The following is a 19,477-nucleotide window of genomic DNA, read 5'->3' on the forward strand; positions in this document are numbered from 1 at the left end:
GTATTCTGTTGTTTTTGGATGGAATGTCCTATAAATATCAATTAACTCCATCTCGTTTAATGTATCATTTAAAGCTTGTGTTTCCTTATTTATTTTCATTTTGGATGATCTGTCCATTGGTGAAAGTGGGGTGTTAAAGTCCCCTACTATGAATGTGTTACTGTCGATTTCCCCTTTTATGGTTGTCAGTATTTGCCTTATGTATTGAGGTGCACCTATGTTGGGTGCATAAATATTTACAATTGTTATATCTTCCTCTTGGATCGATCCCTTGATCATTATGTAGTGTCCTTCTTTGTCTCTTCTAATAGTCTTTGTTTTAAAGTCTATTTTGTCTGATATGAGAATTGCTACTCCAGCTTTCTTTTGGTTTCCATTTGCATGAAATACCTTTTTCCATCCCCTTACTTTCAGTCTGTATGTGTCTCTAGGTCTGAAGTGGGTCTCTTGTAGACAGCAAATATATGGGTCTTGTTTTTGTATCCATTCAGCCAATCTGTGTCTTTTGCTGGGAGCATTTAGTCCATTTACATTTAAGGTAATTATCGATATGTGTGTTCCTATTCCCATTTTCTTAATTGTTTTGGGTTCGTTATTGTAGGTCCTTTCCTTCTTTTGTGTTTCTTGCCTAGAGAAGTTCCTTTAGTAGTTGTTGTAGAGCTGGTTTGGTGGTGCTGAACTCTCTCAGCTTTTGCTTGTCTGTAAAGGTTTTAATTTCTCCATCAAATCTGAATGAGATCCTTGCTGGGTAGAGTAATCTTGGTTGCAGGTTTTTCTCCTTCAACACTTTCAATATGTCCTGCCACTCCCTTCTGGCTTGCAGAGTTTCTGCTGAAAGATCAGCTGTTAACCTTATGGGGATTCCCTTGTGTGTTATTTGTTGTTTTTCCCTTGCTGCTTTTAATATGTTTTCTTTGTATTTAATTTTTGACAGTTTGATTAATATGTGTCTTGGCGTATTTCTCCTTGGATTTATCCTGTATGGGACTCTCTGTGCTTCCTGGACTTGATTAACTATTTCTTTCCCATATTAGGGAAGTTTTCAACTATAATCTCTTCAAATATTTTCTCAGTCCCTTTCTTTTTCTCTTCTTCTTCTGGAACCCCTATAATTCGAATGTTGGTGCGTTTAATGTTGTCCCAGAGGTCTCTGAGACTGTCCTCAGTTCTTTTCATTCTTTTTTCTTTATTCTGCTCTGCAGTAGTTATTTCCACTATTTTATCTTCCAGGTCACTTATCCGTTCTTCTGCCTCAGTTATTCTGCTATTGATCCCATCTAGAGTACTTTTAATTTCATTTATTGTGTTGTTCATCGTTGCTTGTTTCATCTTTAGTTCTTCTAGGTCCTTGTTAACTGATTCTTGCAATTTGTCCATTCTATTGTCCATTCTATCTCCAAGATTTCGGATCAACCTTACTATCATTATTCTGAATTCTTTTTCAGATAGACTGCCTATTTCCTCTTCATTTGTTAGGTCTGGTGGGTTTTTATCTTGCTCCTTCATCTGCTGTGTGTTTTTCTGTTTTTTCATTTTGCTTATCTTACTGTGTTTGGGGTCTCCTTTTTTGCAGGCTGAAGGTTCGTAGTTCCTGTTGTTTTTTGTGTCTGTCCCCAGTGGCTAAGGTTGGTTCAGTGGGTTGTGTAGGCTTCCTGGTGGAGGGGACTAGTGCCTGTGTTCTGGTGGATGAGGCTGGATCTTGTCTTTCTGGTGGGCAGGTCCACGTCTGGTGGTGTGTTTTGGGGTATCTGTAGACTTATTATGATTTTGGGCAGCCTCTCTGCTAATGGGTGGGGTTGTGTTCCTACCTTGCTAGTTGTTTGGCATAGGATGTCCAGCACTGTAGCTTGCTGGTCATTGAGTGAAGCTGGGTGCTGGCGTTGAGATGGAGATCTCTGGGAGATTTTCGCCGTTTGATATTATGTGCAGCTGGGAGGCCTCTTGTGGACCAGTGTCCTGAAGTTGGCTCTCCCACCTCAGAGGCACAGCACTGACTCCTGGCTGCAGCACCAAGAGCCTTTCATCCACAGGGCTCCTTAATTTGGGATGATTCGTTGTCTATTCAGGTATTCCACAGATGCAGGGTATATCAAGTTGATTGTGGAGCTTTAATCCGCTGCTTCTGAGGCTGCTGGGAGAGATTTCCCTTTCTCTTCTTTGTTCTCACAGTTCCCAGGGGCTCAGCTTTGGATTTGGCCCCGCCTGTGCGTGTAGGTCGCCAGAGGGCGTCTGTTCTTTGCTCAGACAGGACGGGGTTAAAGGAGCCGCTGATTCGGAGGCTCTGGCTCACCCAGGCCGGGGGGGTAGGGAGGGTCACGGAGTGCGGGGCGGGCCTGCAGCGGCAGAGGCCGGCGTGACGCTGCAGCCTGAGGCGCGCCGAGCGCTCTCCCGAGGGAGCCGTCCCTGGATCCCGGGACCCTGGCAGTGGCGGGCTGCACAGGCTCCCCGGAAGGGCGCGTGGCTAGTGACCTGTGTTCGCACAGAGGCCTCCTGGCTGCGGCAGTAGCGGCCTTAGCGTCCCATGTCCGTCTCCGGGCTCCGCACTCTTAGCCGCGGCTCGCGCCAGTCCCTGGAGCTCTCTCAAGCAGCGTTCCTAATCCCCTCTCCTCGTGCACCAGGAAACAAAGAGGGACGTAAAAGTCTCTTGCCTCTTCGGCAGGTCCAGACCCCCCCCCCGGACACCCTCCCGGCCAGCCGCGGCGCACCAACGCCCTGCAGGCTGTGTTTACGCCGCCAACCTCAGTCCTCTCCTGGCGCTCCGACAAAAGCCGGAGCCTCAGCTCCCAGTCCCGCCCGCCCCGGCGGGCGAGCAGACAAGCCTCTCGGCTGGTGAGTGCCGGTCGGCCCGATCCTCTGCGCTGGAATCTGTCCGCTTTGCCCTCCGCACCCCTGTTGCTGTGCTCTTCTCCGCGGCTCCCAAGCTCCCCCACTCCGCCTCCCGAAGTCTCCACCCGCGAAGGGGCTTCCTAGTGTGTGGACACTTTTCCTCCTTCACAGCTCTCTCCCGCTGGTGCAGGACCCGTCCCTATCCTTTTGTCTCTGTTTAGTTTTTTCTTTTGCCCTAACCAGGTACGTGGGGGGTTCCTTGCCTTTTGGGAGGTCTGAGGTCTTCTGCCAGCGTTCAGTAGGTGCTCCGTAGGAGTTGTTTCACGCGTAGATGTATTTCTGGTGTATCTGTGGAGAGGAAGGTCTATAATTGAAATTTGATAAGAGAGTAGAACTTGAGCGTTCTCACCAAAAGAAAAAAAAAGGTAAACATAAGAAGTGATGAATATGTTAGTTAACTCGGTGGGAATCCTTTTGTAATATATACATATATCAAATCATCACATTGTACACTTTTAATATTATATTACAATTTTATTTGTCAGTTATACCTCAGTAAAGCTGAAAGAGGAAAAAAAGGATCAAATTCAGGACATTTAAAAAGATCTTTCATTTTCACTTTTTTCTAAGAACTTCTAATAGAAAAATAATCCACATACTCCTATTAAAATACAACATGTACTCTAAATGCAGCATGAATATGTCAGTAACAACATGTATACAAAATGTATAAGGTTGGTGGAGAAGAAAACCCATTCCTAAAAATGAAAAATGAATTCCATGAATTCGTATAAGTGGTACAAGCACAATTTTCCATCCTTGATCAGTTCCCTTGGATTATGTGAAACACCTCATTGTCTGCCAGCTGTCAGATGTATTTTTAATTAGGCACTAATGAAGTAATATATGTATATAAACCATTTAAACCTTGTTCCAGTTTGCAAGGACATCTGTGAGGTGAAAAGTGAGAAACCTTGATCTTTGCCAGACGTTACAAATTATAAAACTATAAAACATGAAACTCAGGTACTCAGAATGACTCAATTTAAAACAGGGGAGGGTTCTATTAAGAAGGTTAGAAAGGACATTTTGCTTAACTTAGTTGAAATAAGAGGTTTCTTCTCCAGTTTTTCTCTGCAGCTATATTTTTGGGCTGCTTTATTGCTCTGTATAACATATAACAGTCTCTATGTGTTCTAATATGCTTGAAAGTTATACTTTGAAAAGAATTTTGGGAAAAAAGTGATTTTTTTGGTTCAATTTATTTCAACGAATGTTGCTCTATAATTGTAGATAACATTAACACTTTGGCTTAGATAATATGGAATCTATCACACAAATTACCTTGCATGCAGCAGGTTCTGAACAATGTTTTTTGACTCAATTTTAACTAGAAGATTACTCACAAGTCCTGAGAAACGCTGGTATGAAAAGACCTTCCTTTAGTCATCTGTAGGTCTTAATTCAGCTATGGCATTTTTGTTCCCCAGAGGGTGTTTCAGTGTAAATGAAGTCAGTGTTATGACCTTGAGTTCAATGTTAACAAATCAACATTATATATTATATCAGGTGTCTTTAAACAGACACACGTAAGACAAGGCTATGTATTGACTAGTTGTCCACAAGGTGACCAGAGGCTTGCAGGAACCTAACCCTGTTTTTCCCCCATGAGCAATGGTTCAGTATTTGCTAATTCAGTGTTTGTCATGAATTTATAGAACATAGATACCCAGAAAAATGAGAATTGACTGTATTTACTGATGAAGTGATGGAGCGATCTGGAGTTTGCTTAAAAATAATTCACAGAAGCACAGGGAATTGGGTTGGGGCATAGATGAAACACATTGATGAGCTGAAAATTGGTGAACCTGCAATTAGCTGCTCGTTAAACTATTTTCTGTATTTTTGTAAACGTTTGGCGTTTCCATAATAAAAAGTTGTTTTCAAAATCAAAAAAAAAAAGAAAAGAAAAGAAACCTATACAACATAATTAAACCTGAAGCAAGTAGAATTTACCATTATATGTAATTACCATTTTTCCCAGTGTATTTAGGGATTAACAATCTAACTCCCCACTTAGTATTAATTATAAGATAATTAGAAACATTTGGAGTTTTGATAGTCAAGCATATGTTGTCAATCATGGTTGTCTAAAAATAATAGAAAAATAAATATCAAATTAAAAAACTATAGATCGTAAGCATTGTATCTGGTTTGAGGAATAATTACTGTATTCTGTCATTTAAAAAAAAAGAGCTCCAAGAGCTATTATTACTTGTTTTTCAAAGCAGCATCAAAAAATTTCTGCCAAAATAAATCATAGTACCCATTTAACTAATTTAAGTGACTAAAGCAAGTTAACAGGCTAATACTAAAGCAAAACTAATTTACTAATTTCCCTAAAAAATCAAGTTATAATTGCAGTATGCTACTAAGCTCAATATAATCTTTGTCTTTTTTCATAAAAATATTTTTGTGACAAAAATATATTCAATGATAACTCTTACACTCTCTCTTCTTACCAAAAGAGATCAGCTGCTTTCCACCCTCATTCCTTCCTCTTGGCCTTGATCTGATCTAAGAACTGTACTTCAGAATTTGGTAATGGGAAGAGAAGAGTACTTGAGGAGATGCAGAGTGTTAAAACACAGAGATAGGGAAAACGATCAAGAGATTAAATAGTCATACATAATAAAATGTTTAAATTATGCTTTGGGGCATTAGTTAAGAATGTTTTTTTATTACGTACAAATTATGCTTTGGGGCATTAGTTAAGAATGTTTTTTTATTACGTACAAATTATGCTTTGGGGCATTAGTTAAGAATGTTTTTTTAGGGCTTCCCTGGTGGCGCAGTGGTTGAGAGTCCGCCTGCCGATGCTAGGGGACGCAGGTTCGTGCCCCGGTCCAGGAGGATCCCGCATGCCGCGGAGCGGCTGGGCCCGTGAGCCATGGCCGCTGAGCATGCGCATCTGGAGCCTGTGCTCTGCAACGGGAGAGGCCACAGCAGTGACAGGCCGGCGTATCGCCAAAAAAAAAAAAATGTTTTTTTATCACATATTATATAGATAGATATTATATGTTTCTACATATACATTGTAATAAAAACTTTTCTTTAAAGTTTAAATAGTATATGCATTATAAAGAGCCTCTCCGGATTGAATAGAATCAATACAGTTCGTTTAAAAAACGAATTCAAAAGTGAAACAATGAAAACAGTATTCTCTCTTATTTTCTTAATTTATGTAAAGCATGTTCCAAACTAGAGTTAATAATATTTAACTCTAGTTAAATAGAATTATATGATTATAGCATTGTAAGAGGGAATCTAAAACATTCTATTGAAGAAAAGAATGTGAAAAAATATTATTGGCTTTTTGAATATTGCCAATTTTTCTTCTCTGTCCATACCTATTACATGAATGTTATCAATCTCCCCACACTGACTCTACTTTTAATCTTCATATAAATGAAGATTATTTTAAAAGTGAAATAAGAATCTAGTATATTGAAATCCAATGGAGAAGCTTTTATCTAAGAAATTATTCCAAATATGTAGCTATAAATAAGAACAAAAGGCAGAACCAATAGCTTATTAAGATACTCATGTCCACATTGACGATTTGCTTATGGAAGTATTTACTAAACTTTCTATTGGCAAATTCGTCACATTATTAAAAATTACTGCAAACAATTGTCATATGGATATAGATAAGCCTAGTCTAGATAAGCTACTGGTAACACCAAGGTAGTTAATTGTCTTGGTGCTTGAATTAATATGACATGTACCCAATCTGATGGGCTGCAAAAGATGTAGTCGTTACAATGCACAGCTCCCCTCCCTAAGGGGTTACCACTGGGAGGTCAGCTCACCAGTTCTGTGTACATTCAGCCTGTGTCTCTTTACTTTCTATACAAAACATGACTTAATTAAAAAGCTGCATTTGAAAAAGTAATCTTCAGAGTATCTGGTGACAGTTAAAGTAGAAGTTATGGCTCAAAATACTGCTGGATGGCAGTTTCAATCATGCATGCAATATTCCTATGGTTTGTGATGATTTTTAACATGCTGTAATAGGAAAGCTCTAGTTTGGTTAGCACTTCCAAATCTGTTGGTTACTTTAATCAATCTTGGGCCTACAATTAACAAAGAGTGCAATGTGTTTGGTGATATAACCTTAACAGTAGAATATATAATTCCATGCAGACAGTCAGATATATCTTGAAGTAGCAAATTAAGTTTGGAAGCAACATATTTATTTATGGAAAGGAAATTTGATAAATACATGGCCCATCTTTCTGTATTCAGGTTTTATCAGACAGTTTGAGCTTAGGAAAACCTCCATCTGTTTTGTTATTTTTGTTGCTGTTTCCATTCTTTGTACAAGGAATAAATATAGTCCTGAAGTATACTGGGAAAAAGCTTAAGTAACGGGAAATAATCTCTAGTTACTGCTTTGTTCTTAATTAGCATGTGACCTTGGGCAATCACTTCATCTATTTATACTTCAGTTTCCATACCTTTCTTAACAGGAGGTGATATTACCTAATTTATAAAGTTTTCTCCAGTTTTTAATTGCTAGGAATGTATTTTTACACTGATTCTATGATTCTATTTGATACCCTAAACTTTGGGCTGGAAAGCAGATTATCATAGACCTATGAAGGGCACATAGAAGAGACACTTCAAACTGATTCTTATTTTACCTACTAATGGAAAATTTACTGATTCTGAGTTAATGGGTCCAATCATTAAAATACAGCATAACGCTCTCTCTCAAATGCTAATAGTTAGAAGCATTTTCCAGGAGTCCTTTATGATCTCAAATATCTATTGTCTAATGACCCTGTCAAAGCTGTGTAGCAAATACACTAACCATTAGAGGTGGTAATTAGTGATTCAGGACTCCAGAGGTGAAGCCCCAAAAGGATCTTTGATTCCTTCTGAATGTTATGATTCAGTACTGCATTTGCCAATTGTGGGACATAAATACTGTGAATTCCGGATGGTCTTAGGTAGCCCATGGACAGATCATTAAAAATTATTGAAAAAAGAGAAAGACCTAAGGAGAAAGATACTCCTTTATCAATTCCATTAATTCTTTTCTGATGAACTCAAATATAAAAGTCCCATCTGGAGCTAATATGTTTTTAACATTTCTCTATCACTTGTTAATCTCTATTTTTAACAAAGATTCTCTTGGGCTCCAAACATTTGGCAGCCAGCATTATTTTCTTGTCATTAAATTTATTGTTACAATTACAGTCTATTTATATAAGAGGATATTTTTTCAGTTTATGAGAATGATAACATTTCATTTCAAACTAAATGGATTGAATTAAAATACAGTAGTAAATAGAACAAGGTGTGTACAGAAATAGTAAATAATATAGTTCATAAGTGGATAAGACAAAAACAATTTGGATGGCATTATATAAAAGATGTAAATTTATGAACCACAGATTTTATGGAAAAACCACAAACTTTGAAATGAAAGAGACTAAGGGTAAATCACCCCTTCTCCTCCTAATGCAGATAACTTTGAACACTTCGTTGAAACTTTCTAAGCCTCAGTTTCCTCACTTATTTAAAGACAATGGTATCAGTTTTTGAGTTGTTGTGAGAATAAAGGTAGATGTAAGGTAAAGTATCTGCATATTGAAGGTGCTGAAATACATCAGTTTTCTCTCCCGTATTAGACAGGAATGGATGTGCCTTCCTTGGTTCACTAAGATGAACCAATACAGAGTTAAACAATTTAAATAGCAGGAGAACTAGATAAAGCCCAAAGAAATTAAAACGTTAATTTATCCTTCCTTTGACTTCTTGATTATTTAGTAGTAAGTAAGAAAATAAGTATACGGATGAAGAAGGGTAAACATAAGAAATGAGTACATATTTAATAAGAATACATTAACAGATTCCTACATCATAAACCATTTGAACAGCAGGGACAATCAAGAATATTTGTGCATAGAACTTAAAGTTCACACTGACATCTTATTGTCAGTGACAAATGGAAGTGTAAAAATGCCAAAGTAAAAATCAACATAACAAACACACTGCTGTAGTATAAAGTTAATACTGTAAGGAGAACAATGAAAATAACAGGTTACATGACTAGGGGAGAGAGGAAAGTTTAGGCATATATAGCAAAACAGTAAATAAGAGAATTTTGGTCAACAAATTTAAAATATTTACCTGGGTTACTAAACACGGAAATCTGTCTTCCAAATGTTCAGTCTTAGAATAGTAGGTGGTAGATAATCTAAATGGTTGATCACCATTGACCACCACATTTTCCCCTGATACTAATATTTTAGTGATTTCATTTGTCCTCATCATTTCTATTAAAGACAGACAAGAGGAAGGCAAGAGGATGATCTTTCATGAGGTTTGCAGATAACCTTTACCCTTTTTTTTTTTTTTTTTTTTGCGGTACGCGGGCCTCTCACTGTTGTGGCCTCTCCCGTTGCGGAGCACAGGCTCCGGACGCGCAGGCTCAGCGGCCATGGCCCACGGCCCCAGCCGCTCCGTGACATGTGGGATCCTCCCGGACCGGGGCACGAACCCACGAACCCCACATCGGCAGGCGGACTCTCAACCACTGCGCCACCAGGGAAGCCCGCAGATAACCTTTAGATTGCCTTCATTCATCCTACTGGCTGCATATTATTAGAGCTAACATGTTAAATATATTGTTTTCTCTGTGAGAATGGATTTTTCATAATTTTATCTTCATAATTATTCTTATTTGAATATATTTTTATTGTAATTTTTTTAAAATCTAAGTTTAAAATTCTCAATTAGTTTTCTGTTTTCTTCTCTGTTGTTAATACAGATGTTCAAAAATAAGAACAATAAATTGGTCCCATAATGGGCATCTAGGGTGTGTTGCTCACCTTTGTATATTCAGAAACTCAGTTCTATCAGTTTTTATAATGTTGATCAGTCTCTGGGGGACTTAGAAACACTAGTCAAATCCATAAGAGTGTGATTGACAAATAAGAAGCCAACTTACAAACTTTATTTTTTTTAATCGAAGTACAGTTGATTTACAATGTTGTGTTAATTTCTCCTGTACAACAAAGTGATTCAGTTATATATATATATGTGTGTGTGTGTGTGTATATATGTATATATATATTATATATATATATTCTTTTTTATATTTTTTTCCATTATGGTTTATCAAGGATATTGAATATAGTTCCCTGTGCTATGCAGTAGGACCTTGTTGTTTATCTATCCTATATATAATAGTTTACATCTGCTAACCCCAAACTCCCAGTCCATCCCTCCCCCACCCCCTCACCCTTGGCAACCACAAGTCTCTTCTGTATGTCTGTGAGTCTGTTTCGGTTTTGTAGATAACCAACTTATTAACTTTAAATAAAAGCTACCTTTACATCAATCTACCCCTGGGAATTGTTAAGGACACTCCTTTTAATTATCAGTGTACCAGTACCTCAGAGTACATTAGAATTCACCAGTTGCTTTTGTAAGTAAAGGATACTTACTTACAAAAAGGATGTAGCAAAGGATATTTAATGTATCAAAGAATACTTTACCCAGGGTATGAAAATGTCTGATTAGCTCATTGCTTCCTCAGAGAAGGGACTACAACTCTAGCAGCCAAAATGATATAAAATCCATCAAATATATATTCTCCTTTTTCCTCTTTGACTGTGTTACAAAACTTGCCAAATTCTCCTAATGATATTCTTTTACAATTAACAAAATTGAATATATCACTCATGCCCAAATTGTTATAAAAATATCTGAAGTTACAGCACACCCTACAATATTGATTTGAAATAATATAATGGTTCCAAGAGCAATATATTTTTTAACTACTTCAGAAATAAACCACTTATACATATAGCTCACCTCAAGCATTGTGAACCAATATTTACCTTTTCTTTAAGTTTTTAAAAGACTTTATTATTTTCAGAGCAGCTTTAGGTTTACAATAGAAAGTTGAGAGGAACGTACAGAGATTTCTTATATATCCCCTACTCCCAAGACTCCTTCATTATCAACAGCGCTCACCAGAACTGTACATTTTTACCAAGGATGAACCTACACTGACACATCATAATCACCCAAAGTCCATAGTTTACCTAAGGCTTCTTCATGTTGCACATTCAGTGGGTTTGAACAAATGTAGAATGACGTATACACCATTATATTGTCACATAGACTATCTTTACTGCCCTAAAAATCCTCTGCATTCTGCCTATTTGTCTCCCCCACCATCTCTGGCAATCCCTGATCTTTTTACTCTCTCCATAGTTTTGCCTTTTCCTGAATGTCCTATAGTTGGAATTGTACAGTATATAGCCTTCTCAGAGTAGCTTCTTTCACTTAGTAATATGTATTTAAGATTCCACCATAACTTTTCTTTTTTTAGGTCTGACTAATACCCCATTGTCTGAAGGTACCACAGTTTATCTATTCACCTACTGAAGAACATCTTAGTTGCTTCCAAGTTTTCATAATTATGAATAAAGCTGTTAATAATATGTGTGCAGGTTTTCAAGTGGACATGTTTTCATATCCTTTGGGTAAATAGCAAGGAGCACAATGTCTGGAACATATGGTAGGAGTATGTTTAGTTTCATAAGAAGCCTCCAAATTTTCTTCCAAAGCATCTGTACCATTCTGTACCCACCCACAATGAATGAGAGTTCCTGTTGCTCCACATCCTCACCAGCATTTGATGCTGTCAGTGTTCTGAATTTTGGTCATTCTAATAGGTGTGTAATGGTATCTCTTTGTTGTTTTAATTTGCCTGTCTCTGATGACATATGATGTGGAACATATTTTCATATGTGCCTTAATTTTTTTATTTTTTAATTTTTTGTGGTACGTGGGCCTCTCACTGTTGTGGCCTCTCCCGTCGCGGAGCACAGGCTCCGGACACGCAGGCTCAGCAGTCATGGCTCACGGGCCCAGCCGCTCCACGTCATGTGGGATCTTCCCGGACCGCGGCACGAACCCGTGTCCCCTGCATTGGCAGGCGGACTCTCAACCACTGCGCCACCAGGGAAGCCCTAGGCTTTAATTTTTAAAAATAATCTTATCGCAATCTTATTCTTATTGGAGGAGGACATAACATCAAGAGGACATAACTGCCAGTTGACCTGATAACTGGACCTGGGTGATGAGAGGTTCCTCATCTCTTCCCCTGTCCTTGGTATGTACAGTCCGTTTACTGTTCCCACAGTGGGAGCTGTTCCAAGAACACAGCCTTGAGAGAGGAATGTGTTGGTGAGACCACCTGGATGGTATAGGTGACTAAACCCATTTAAGGTCACTACATAAACTGTTAAGATTTGGTGGGCAGGTGTGAAGATCTACTTGTCTTGCAGTGCCCAAGGCAAGCCTTCTAAGTAAGTCCCCTTTCTTATTAAACCTGCCACCTACCAATCTGGATTGGTCTGCCTCTTTCTTCAGTCTCTCCTTGCTCTTCACGTAGGAGGGGTGGTTTCATATTACACCCTGGAAGCTCCTGAGCTTGATTGATGAGCCAGCCAGGAGACCAAAGAAATGGACCTTGGGAAAGAGGCATCCCTGAGAGAAATCTCAAGCTGGCTATGGACCTCTGTGTAAGGAGGGATGGCCCATAGGTTAGATGCTTGAGTACACGGATGCCCCGAAAGTGCTGGCTGCTTTGATGCCTTTGTTTGAGCACCTCCACATAGTGCACTGCCGCAAAGAAGGAAAACGCGTGGCCATGAAGTGGGCGGGCCTCTACTGTGGGCATTTCGCTGGACACTGAGGCCCAACTAGGCTGAAGCTCTGGTTAGAGAGTTGGAAGAAAAACTGAGGTTAGAGAAGGACATGCAGTTGTCCACTACTGCTAGGTGCGGGGCCAGCAGACAAGGTGGGAGAGCAGGACAATAAGTTGGAGACCTTAGCGTGCCATTTTGCAAAGCTAGGAGGGCACAAGCTGCCGTGAATGAAGGTCCGAGCATTTATGACAAAGCCTGATTGGGACCGTAAGAGGCAGAATCCCTGGGAAAGTCAGGAGAGTGAAGAGGAGGATGCTGTGATTGATGAGGAAGCAGACTAAATGCCCTATGCCTAGTAAGAAGAAAAGGAAAAGCACGGCAACAACAACCTCAGGCAGTGGGGCAGCCAGTTCAGGAAGTGTTCATGATGAGAGAATATACTCCCAATGAGCTTATTGGTATTGGTGCCAAGGTCGAGCAAAAGGCCAGGTAAAGTATCGAGGAATGGTTAGCGTGGCTACGGGATGTGGGAGGTGATGGCATTTCTCTGACTGGGGAGGAGAAAGTGTGCAACATCATCACACACTCTGCCCCCTGGCAGCACTGCATGGTGCTTCAGGGGTTCAAGGTACTCCCTTAGAGACTGGATTATTCTAGCCTGCAGGGAGGATTGACCCAATGAGGGGGACCTCCCTGGGCATATGGGACCCTGGAAGTCTATAGAGGATGTACAACAAATTCTTTGGAATCAATCTATACCCCTGTTTGTGAAGGCCCTGATTGGGCCACGTTCACTGCAGGAATGAAAGTCACCCCCAACACCTGGTATGGGCCACTGATATCCATGCTAAGTCCAGTTGTGGGACAAGACATTTATGATGTTGGGCAATTCGTTGCTGATGGGAAAACTGACAAACCCTGGGAATGGGTACAGTCTCTGGGAAAGATCCAAGATAGAGGGAGAGCTCAGAAGGAGTGACTGCAAGTTGACCTGAGAACCAGACCTGGGTAATGGAAGGCTCCTCACCCCTCCCCATCCTTGGAATGTACACTCTGCCCACCGTTCACACAGTGGGAGCTGTTCCAAGAACACAGCCTTCAGAGAGTAAGGTGTTGCTAAGACCGTCTGGATAATATACATGGTTGAACCCAGTTAATGCCTTTTAAGATTCTAGTGGACAGGTACAGAGATCTATTAGACTTGTGGCCACTCAAGACAAGCCTCGTAAGTAAGTTCCCTTGCTTATTAAACCTGTCGCCTAGAGTCTGGAGTTACCGCCTCTGTCCTCCATCTTTTCCTGCCTTCCATGTGTGGGGACTAGTTTGGAACCAACAATTCTTCTTTTTTATTCTTTGAAGTATAGTTCAATTGAAGTAGAGTTGATTAACAATGTTGTGTTAATTACTGCTGTACAGCAAAGTGATTCAGTTATACATATATATATATTCTTTTTAAAATATTATTTTCCATTATGGTTTATCACAGGATATTGAATATAGTTCTCTGTGCTGTACAGTAGGACTTTGTTGTTTATCCATTCTATATATTAAAGCTTACATCTGCTGACCCCAACCTCCCACTCCCACTCCCTCTCCCAACCCGCTCCCCTTTGGCAGCCACCAGTCTGTTCTCTATCTCTGTAATTCTGTTTCAGTTCATAAATAGGTTCATTTGTGTCATATTTTAGATTCCACATATAAGTGATATCATATGGTATTTGTCTTTCTGACTAAATTCACTTACTATGATGATCTCTGGGTCCATCCATGTTGCTGCAAATGGCATTATTTTGTTCTTTTTTATGACTGAGTAGTATTCCATTGTATATATGCACCACATCTTCTTTATCCATTCATCTGTCGATGGACATTTAAGTTGTTTCCATGTCTTGGCTATTGTGAATAGTGCTGCTATGAACATAGGGGTGCATGTATCTTTTTGAATTATAGTTTTGTCTGGATATATGCCCAGGAGTGGAATTGCTGGATCATATGGTAATTCTGTTTTGAGTTTTCTGAGGAAACTCCATACTGTTTTCCACAGTGGCTGCACCAACTTACATTCCCACCAACAGTGTAGGCAGATTCCCTTTTCTCTGTACTTTCTCCAGCATTTATTTTTCGTAGACATTTTAACGATGGCCATTCTGACTGGTGTGAGGTGATACCTCATTTAGTTTTGATTTGCATTTCTCTAATAATTAGTGATGTTGAGCATCTTTTCATGTACCTATTGGCTATCTATATTTCTTCTTTGGAGAAATGCCTATTTAGGTCTTCTGCCCTTTTTTGGATTGGTTTGTTTGTTTTTGTTGTTGACTTGTATGAGCTTTTTGTATATTTTGGAAATTAAGCCCTTGTCAGTCATATCGTTGGAAAATATTTTCTCCCATGCTGTTGGTTGTCTTTTCATTTTGTTTATGATTTTCTTTGCTGTGCAAAAACTTGTAAGTTTGATAAGGTCCCATTTGTTTATTTATTTATTTTTATTCCTATTTCCTTGGGAGACTGACCTAAGAAAACATTGGTATGATTTATGTAAGAGAATGTTTTGCCTATATTCTCTTCTGGGAGTTTTATGGTGTCATGTCTTATGTTTAAGTCTTGAAACCATTTTGAGTTTATTTTTGTGTATGGTGAGAGGGTGTGTTCTAATTTCATTGATTTACATTTGGCTGTCCAACTTTCCCAGCGCCACTTGCTGAAGAGACCATCTTTTCCCCATTGCATAGTCTTGCCTCCTTTGTTGAAGATTAATTGACTGTAGGTGTGTGGGTTTATTTCTGGACTCTCTATTCTGTTCGATTGATCGATATGTCTATTTTTGTGCCAGTACCATGCTGTTTTGATTACTGTAGCTTTGTAGTATTGTCTGAAGCCTAGCAGGTTATGCTTCATGCTTTGTTCTTTTTCCTCAGGATTGCTTTGGCAATTCTGGGTTTTTTATGGTTCCATATAAATTTTAGGATTATTTGTTCTAGTTCTGTGAAAAATGTCTTGGGTAATTTGGTAGTGATCACATTAAACCTGTAGATTGCTTTGGGTAGTATGGCCATTTTAAAAATATTAATTTTTCCAATCCAAGAGCATGGGATATCTTTCCATTTCTTTGAATCATCTTCAGTTTCCTTTATTAAAGTTTTATAGTTATCAGCGTGTAAGCCTTTCACCTCCTTGGTGAGGTTTATTCCTAAGTATTTTATTTTGGGGGTTATGATTTTAAAAGGTATTGTTTTTTTACATTCCATTTCTGGTATTTCATTATTAGTATAAAGAAATACAACTGATTTCTGTTTGTTAATCATGTATCCTGCTACCTTGCTGAATTCACTTACCATGGAACCAACAATTCTTGAAACCTGGAAGAATAACCTACGTGGAAACTACGCAAACCTAAATATGACCTATATTTAATATGTAGTATGCAGATGACTATTTCAAATTGAATTTTATTATTGATTATGCTTTTGGAGTATTACAGATTCAGAGTATTTATGTCTATTCAGTAAAATGATAGATGAGTAACACCATGTGAAAACTAAATCTTATTAAAAATAAATAAAAAGCCTACAATATATTTCTGTGGTATTAAAACCAAAGCCCATGTGAAACTATGTTACCTAAGTGCAATGATTTTTATTGTAAACAATGTTCCATATTCAGAGTTCTTGAATTCTCCAATGTCTGGTCAGTTATAAACTGGAGCTCCTATTGACAGACAGTTTCTGAACAGGTATTGGGTTGTAACTTCCAAAATCCTAGATACCTAATAAATGCAATTGAAAGTCCAAATACCAATTGTCCACAGATAAATGAATGTCGCTGTTGCTCCATCTACAAAGCCTGTTTGTGACAGAACCAGTTATGCATGTGGACTGGGGAAAGAAATCATGGGAGAGAGAGAGAGAGAGCGAGGGAGAGAGGAAAGATTAAAAAAGTCTACAGCATAATTAGGATACCATATGTTTTCTTGCTGCCCTATTTTTTCTTGCATTTTAAAATATTCTCCTGAGTTCAATTATCCTAACCTAGGCTCACAGCAGGTTGAATTTGAAGAACATTTATAAAAAGAGAATGAGCTTCATCCAATCTCACAGCACAGAAAGGCGAAAAAAAGTTAGCCAAGAAATATTGATATAATTGGGAAAATATAAAAACAGAAATATGATTTTGTTTTATTAAATAAATGCATTATTTGTAAATTTTATTATTATGCAGATTCAAAGCATTATTTTTATAAGAATAAACATTAATATACAGCTTTTCAGCACTAATTTATCCTTAAACTCTAATAGCTTCACTACATGTAAAATGTTGGAATTATGGTAACTACAATTTGATCAAATTTGTAGGTTTTCTCTATACAAGGGAGGTCATATAAAGTTAACACTACAGTGAAACCTCCAGAACACTGCTAACAACAAAAATAACTTGACATGAAACAAATATATTTGGAACCATTCCAAAACTGATTTGTAATTTAAACAAATATAAATACTATTTACTTTGAGAGATGATTCTTTATTTTTCCAATATCCATCTTTGCTAATTACTATAAATTTAATAGCTTTAAATATCATCTTTCAGTAGAATGCCAGTCCTATATTTCCAATTACCTATTAATATTTCTACTCAAATGCTTGGTTGAGTCCTCAGACTTCAGACATTCAATACTAATGTGATCTTTCATTTCAACAAGTTCTCTTATCACACAACACCGTAATTTTCATTAATATTATCCACATTTCCCAGTGCTAGAGATTTCTTCTCCTTATTCCACATATCTAATTGTCATGAAGCCTTATTAAATAAATATCTGTTAGGGTCCCTCAAAAATCATATTTCTTCAACTTTAATTACACTCGTGTAAGCTATTACAATGTCTTACCTACAAGACCAACTTCATAGTACTTCCATTTTCTTCAGTGTTCCTCATGTTTGGGGGGATTTTTTGCTTTAGTAAGTTAAAAACTGGGTTATAATTCAATTCTCCAATCCATCATTTATAGACCTCTATAATGTACCTACATGCTAGCATAAAATATTTATCTCATTGTCTCATATGAGCCTTATACCTGAGTATTTTCTCTTTACTACCCCCCTGTCTTCCACCCTCAAGAGCACCCCTGCCCCATCTCCTTCACCCACTTTTCATTCTATCCCAACACTCATCATCATGAAAGCCATCACCCATGCTACTCATCTCCCTTTTTTCATACTCTTCAGCTACAAAAATTACATCCATTCTCCAAAGCCAGATCGGATTCCATTTCTTTTTAAAGAGTTTCCTATTTCATTCATTCACTCATGCATTCGTTTGTTTATGCAGTCAGCACATATTAATTGAGCGCCAAACTCTGGTGACCCAGACTGATCTGCTGCTGTCATGAGTGTGCTGACCATTGAAGATTAAAATCTTCCTTTTCCAGTTCCTTTGCCCACACTGATTTCTCTCTGCTGCACACTATTCACTGTACATATTCATTGTAAATATTCTATAGTTTAGGGTTAAAGCTCTTCTATAAGCTTGGAATCTAGGTGCTGGAAGAGACCATGTGACTTACATCTTTTGTATGCACCAAATTGCCCAGAGTCTAGTATACTGCTAATACACAGTAGTGTCGCAAATACTTCCTAATAAATTACTGGATTAGAGTGCAAAAAAAATGTTTAATAACTTTACCTGTATGTTTAAATGAATCATAAGGACAGCAGTCTAGTGTATCTTTGATGTGTTAGTTCAAATATTAGTACCACTACTTTTTATGAGTTTAATATATCAGAGAAAAACAATGATCATCATTTAAAACAGCAATGCAATATAGCTATGACAGTAAAATTCCAACTCTGGCAAGATAATTTTCTTCTACAGTTTTCCTTAATGCCCACCTCCTCCAGTTTTAAATTCAAAAAGGCAAAAGTATTATTAGAGTCAATTTCCTTAAGTATCAAGTAATCTGTATTTTGCAAAAATGATTATTTCAGAGAGAGAAAGGAAAAAAAAAGAATATTTCAACCATCAATGTCTCTCCAGGGACAGGTTAGAGAAACTGAAGATCATAACAGATGTTTTCAGCTATCTAGTTAGCTAGGGCTATGATGCAAATAATTGTTACGGCCATTATCTTTGAAACCAGATGTCTGATGTCCCTATGAGAGACAACAAAATAATAATAATAATGGTATAGATAATTTTCAAGCCTTTTGCTGAGTTACAACTTAGTATTGATTTTTGCCTGTATAACTGCTGACAGGCACATGAAAATGTTGACACCAGAAACTCTTTTTTTTTCTAATTTTCACAACATCATTTACAATTAAGACCTAATTTATTATTAGTAATGACTTTTACTGTTCACAGTATGCTAATAAGATTACAGAAACAGGAATAGGGAAACAAAAATCTCTCCAGTAATTCTCTGTCAACTGATTTGAGCTTGAGAAACTGTTAAATTAATTGCATGGCATGTTTATCCAGAATTTCCTCTCTGGAGGAAGCTTAGTGCCTGGCAGCGTTTTGGTTACCCTGATTTTGCTGCTAGGCTCAGAAGAAGAATAAGGCATTTTAGTGGGGTTTCTTCCAGGGCACAATTCATTTTGAACTTGGCACACTGCCTTCTAACCAGCGTGTTAACTGGCCAGAATTGAACAGAGCAGGGTTACCTGCCAAAGGACAAAGGGTTCCAATGGCATAAAGGCATTTGGAAATGCTTGACCCAAAATATTATCAAATGAAGTCAATCCGGAAGACAAATCTGAATGTCAGAGTTTGCAAGCAATATGTTGGTTTGCTTTACATGACATATTTAATTATAATCTACATATGCAGATTAGTTTTTGTTTGTTTTGAAAGTTGATTCTATTTTAAATACAGTAACCCTTAGAGGAAAACAATAAAGTGAAACAGTCACCAA

The sequence above is a fragment of the Pseudorca crassidens genome, chromosome 2 (assembly GCF_039906515.1).
Source record: "Pseudorca crassidens isolate mPseCra1 chromosome 2, mPseCra1.hap1, whole genome shotgun sequence".
Lineage (NCBI taxonomy): Eukaryota > Metazoa > Chordata > Mammalia > Artiodactyla > Delphinidae > Pseudorca > Pseudorca crassidens.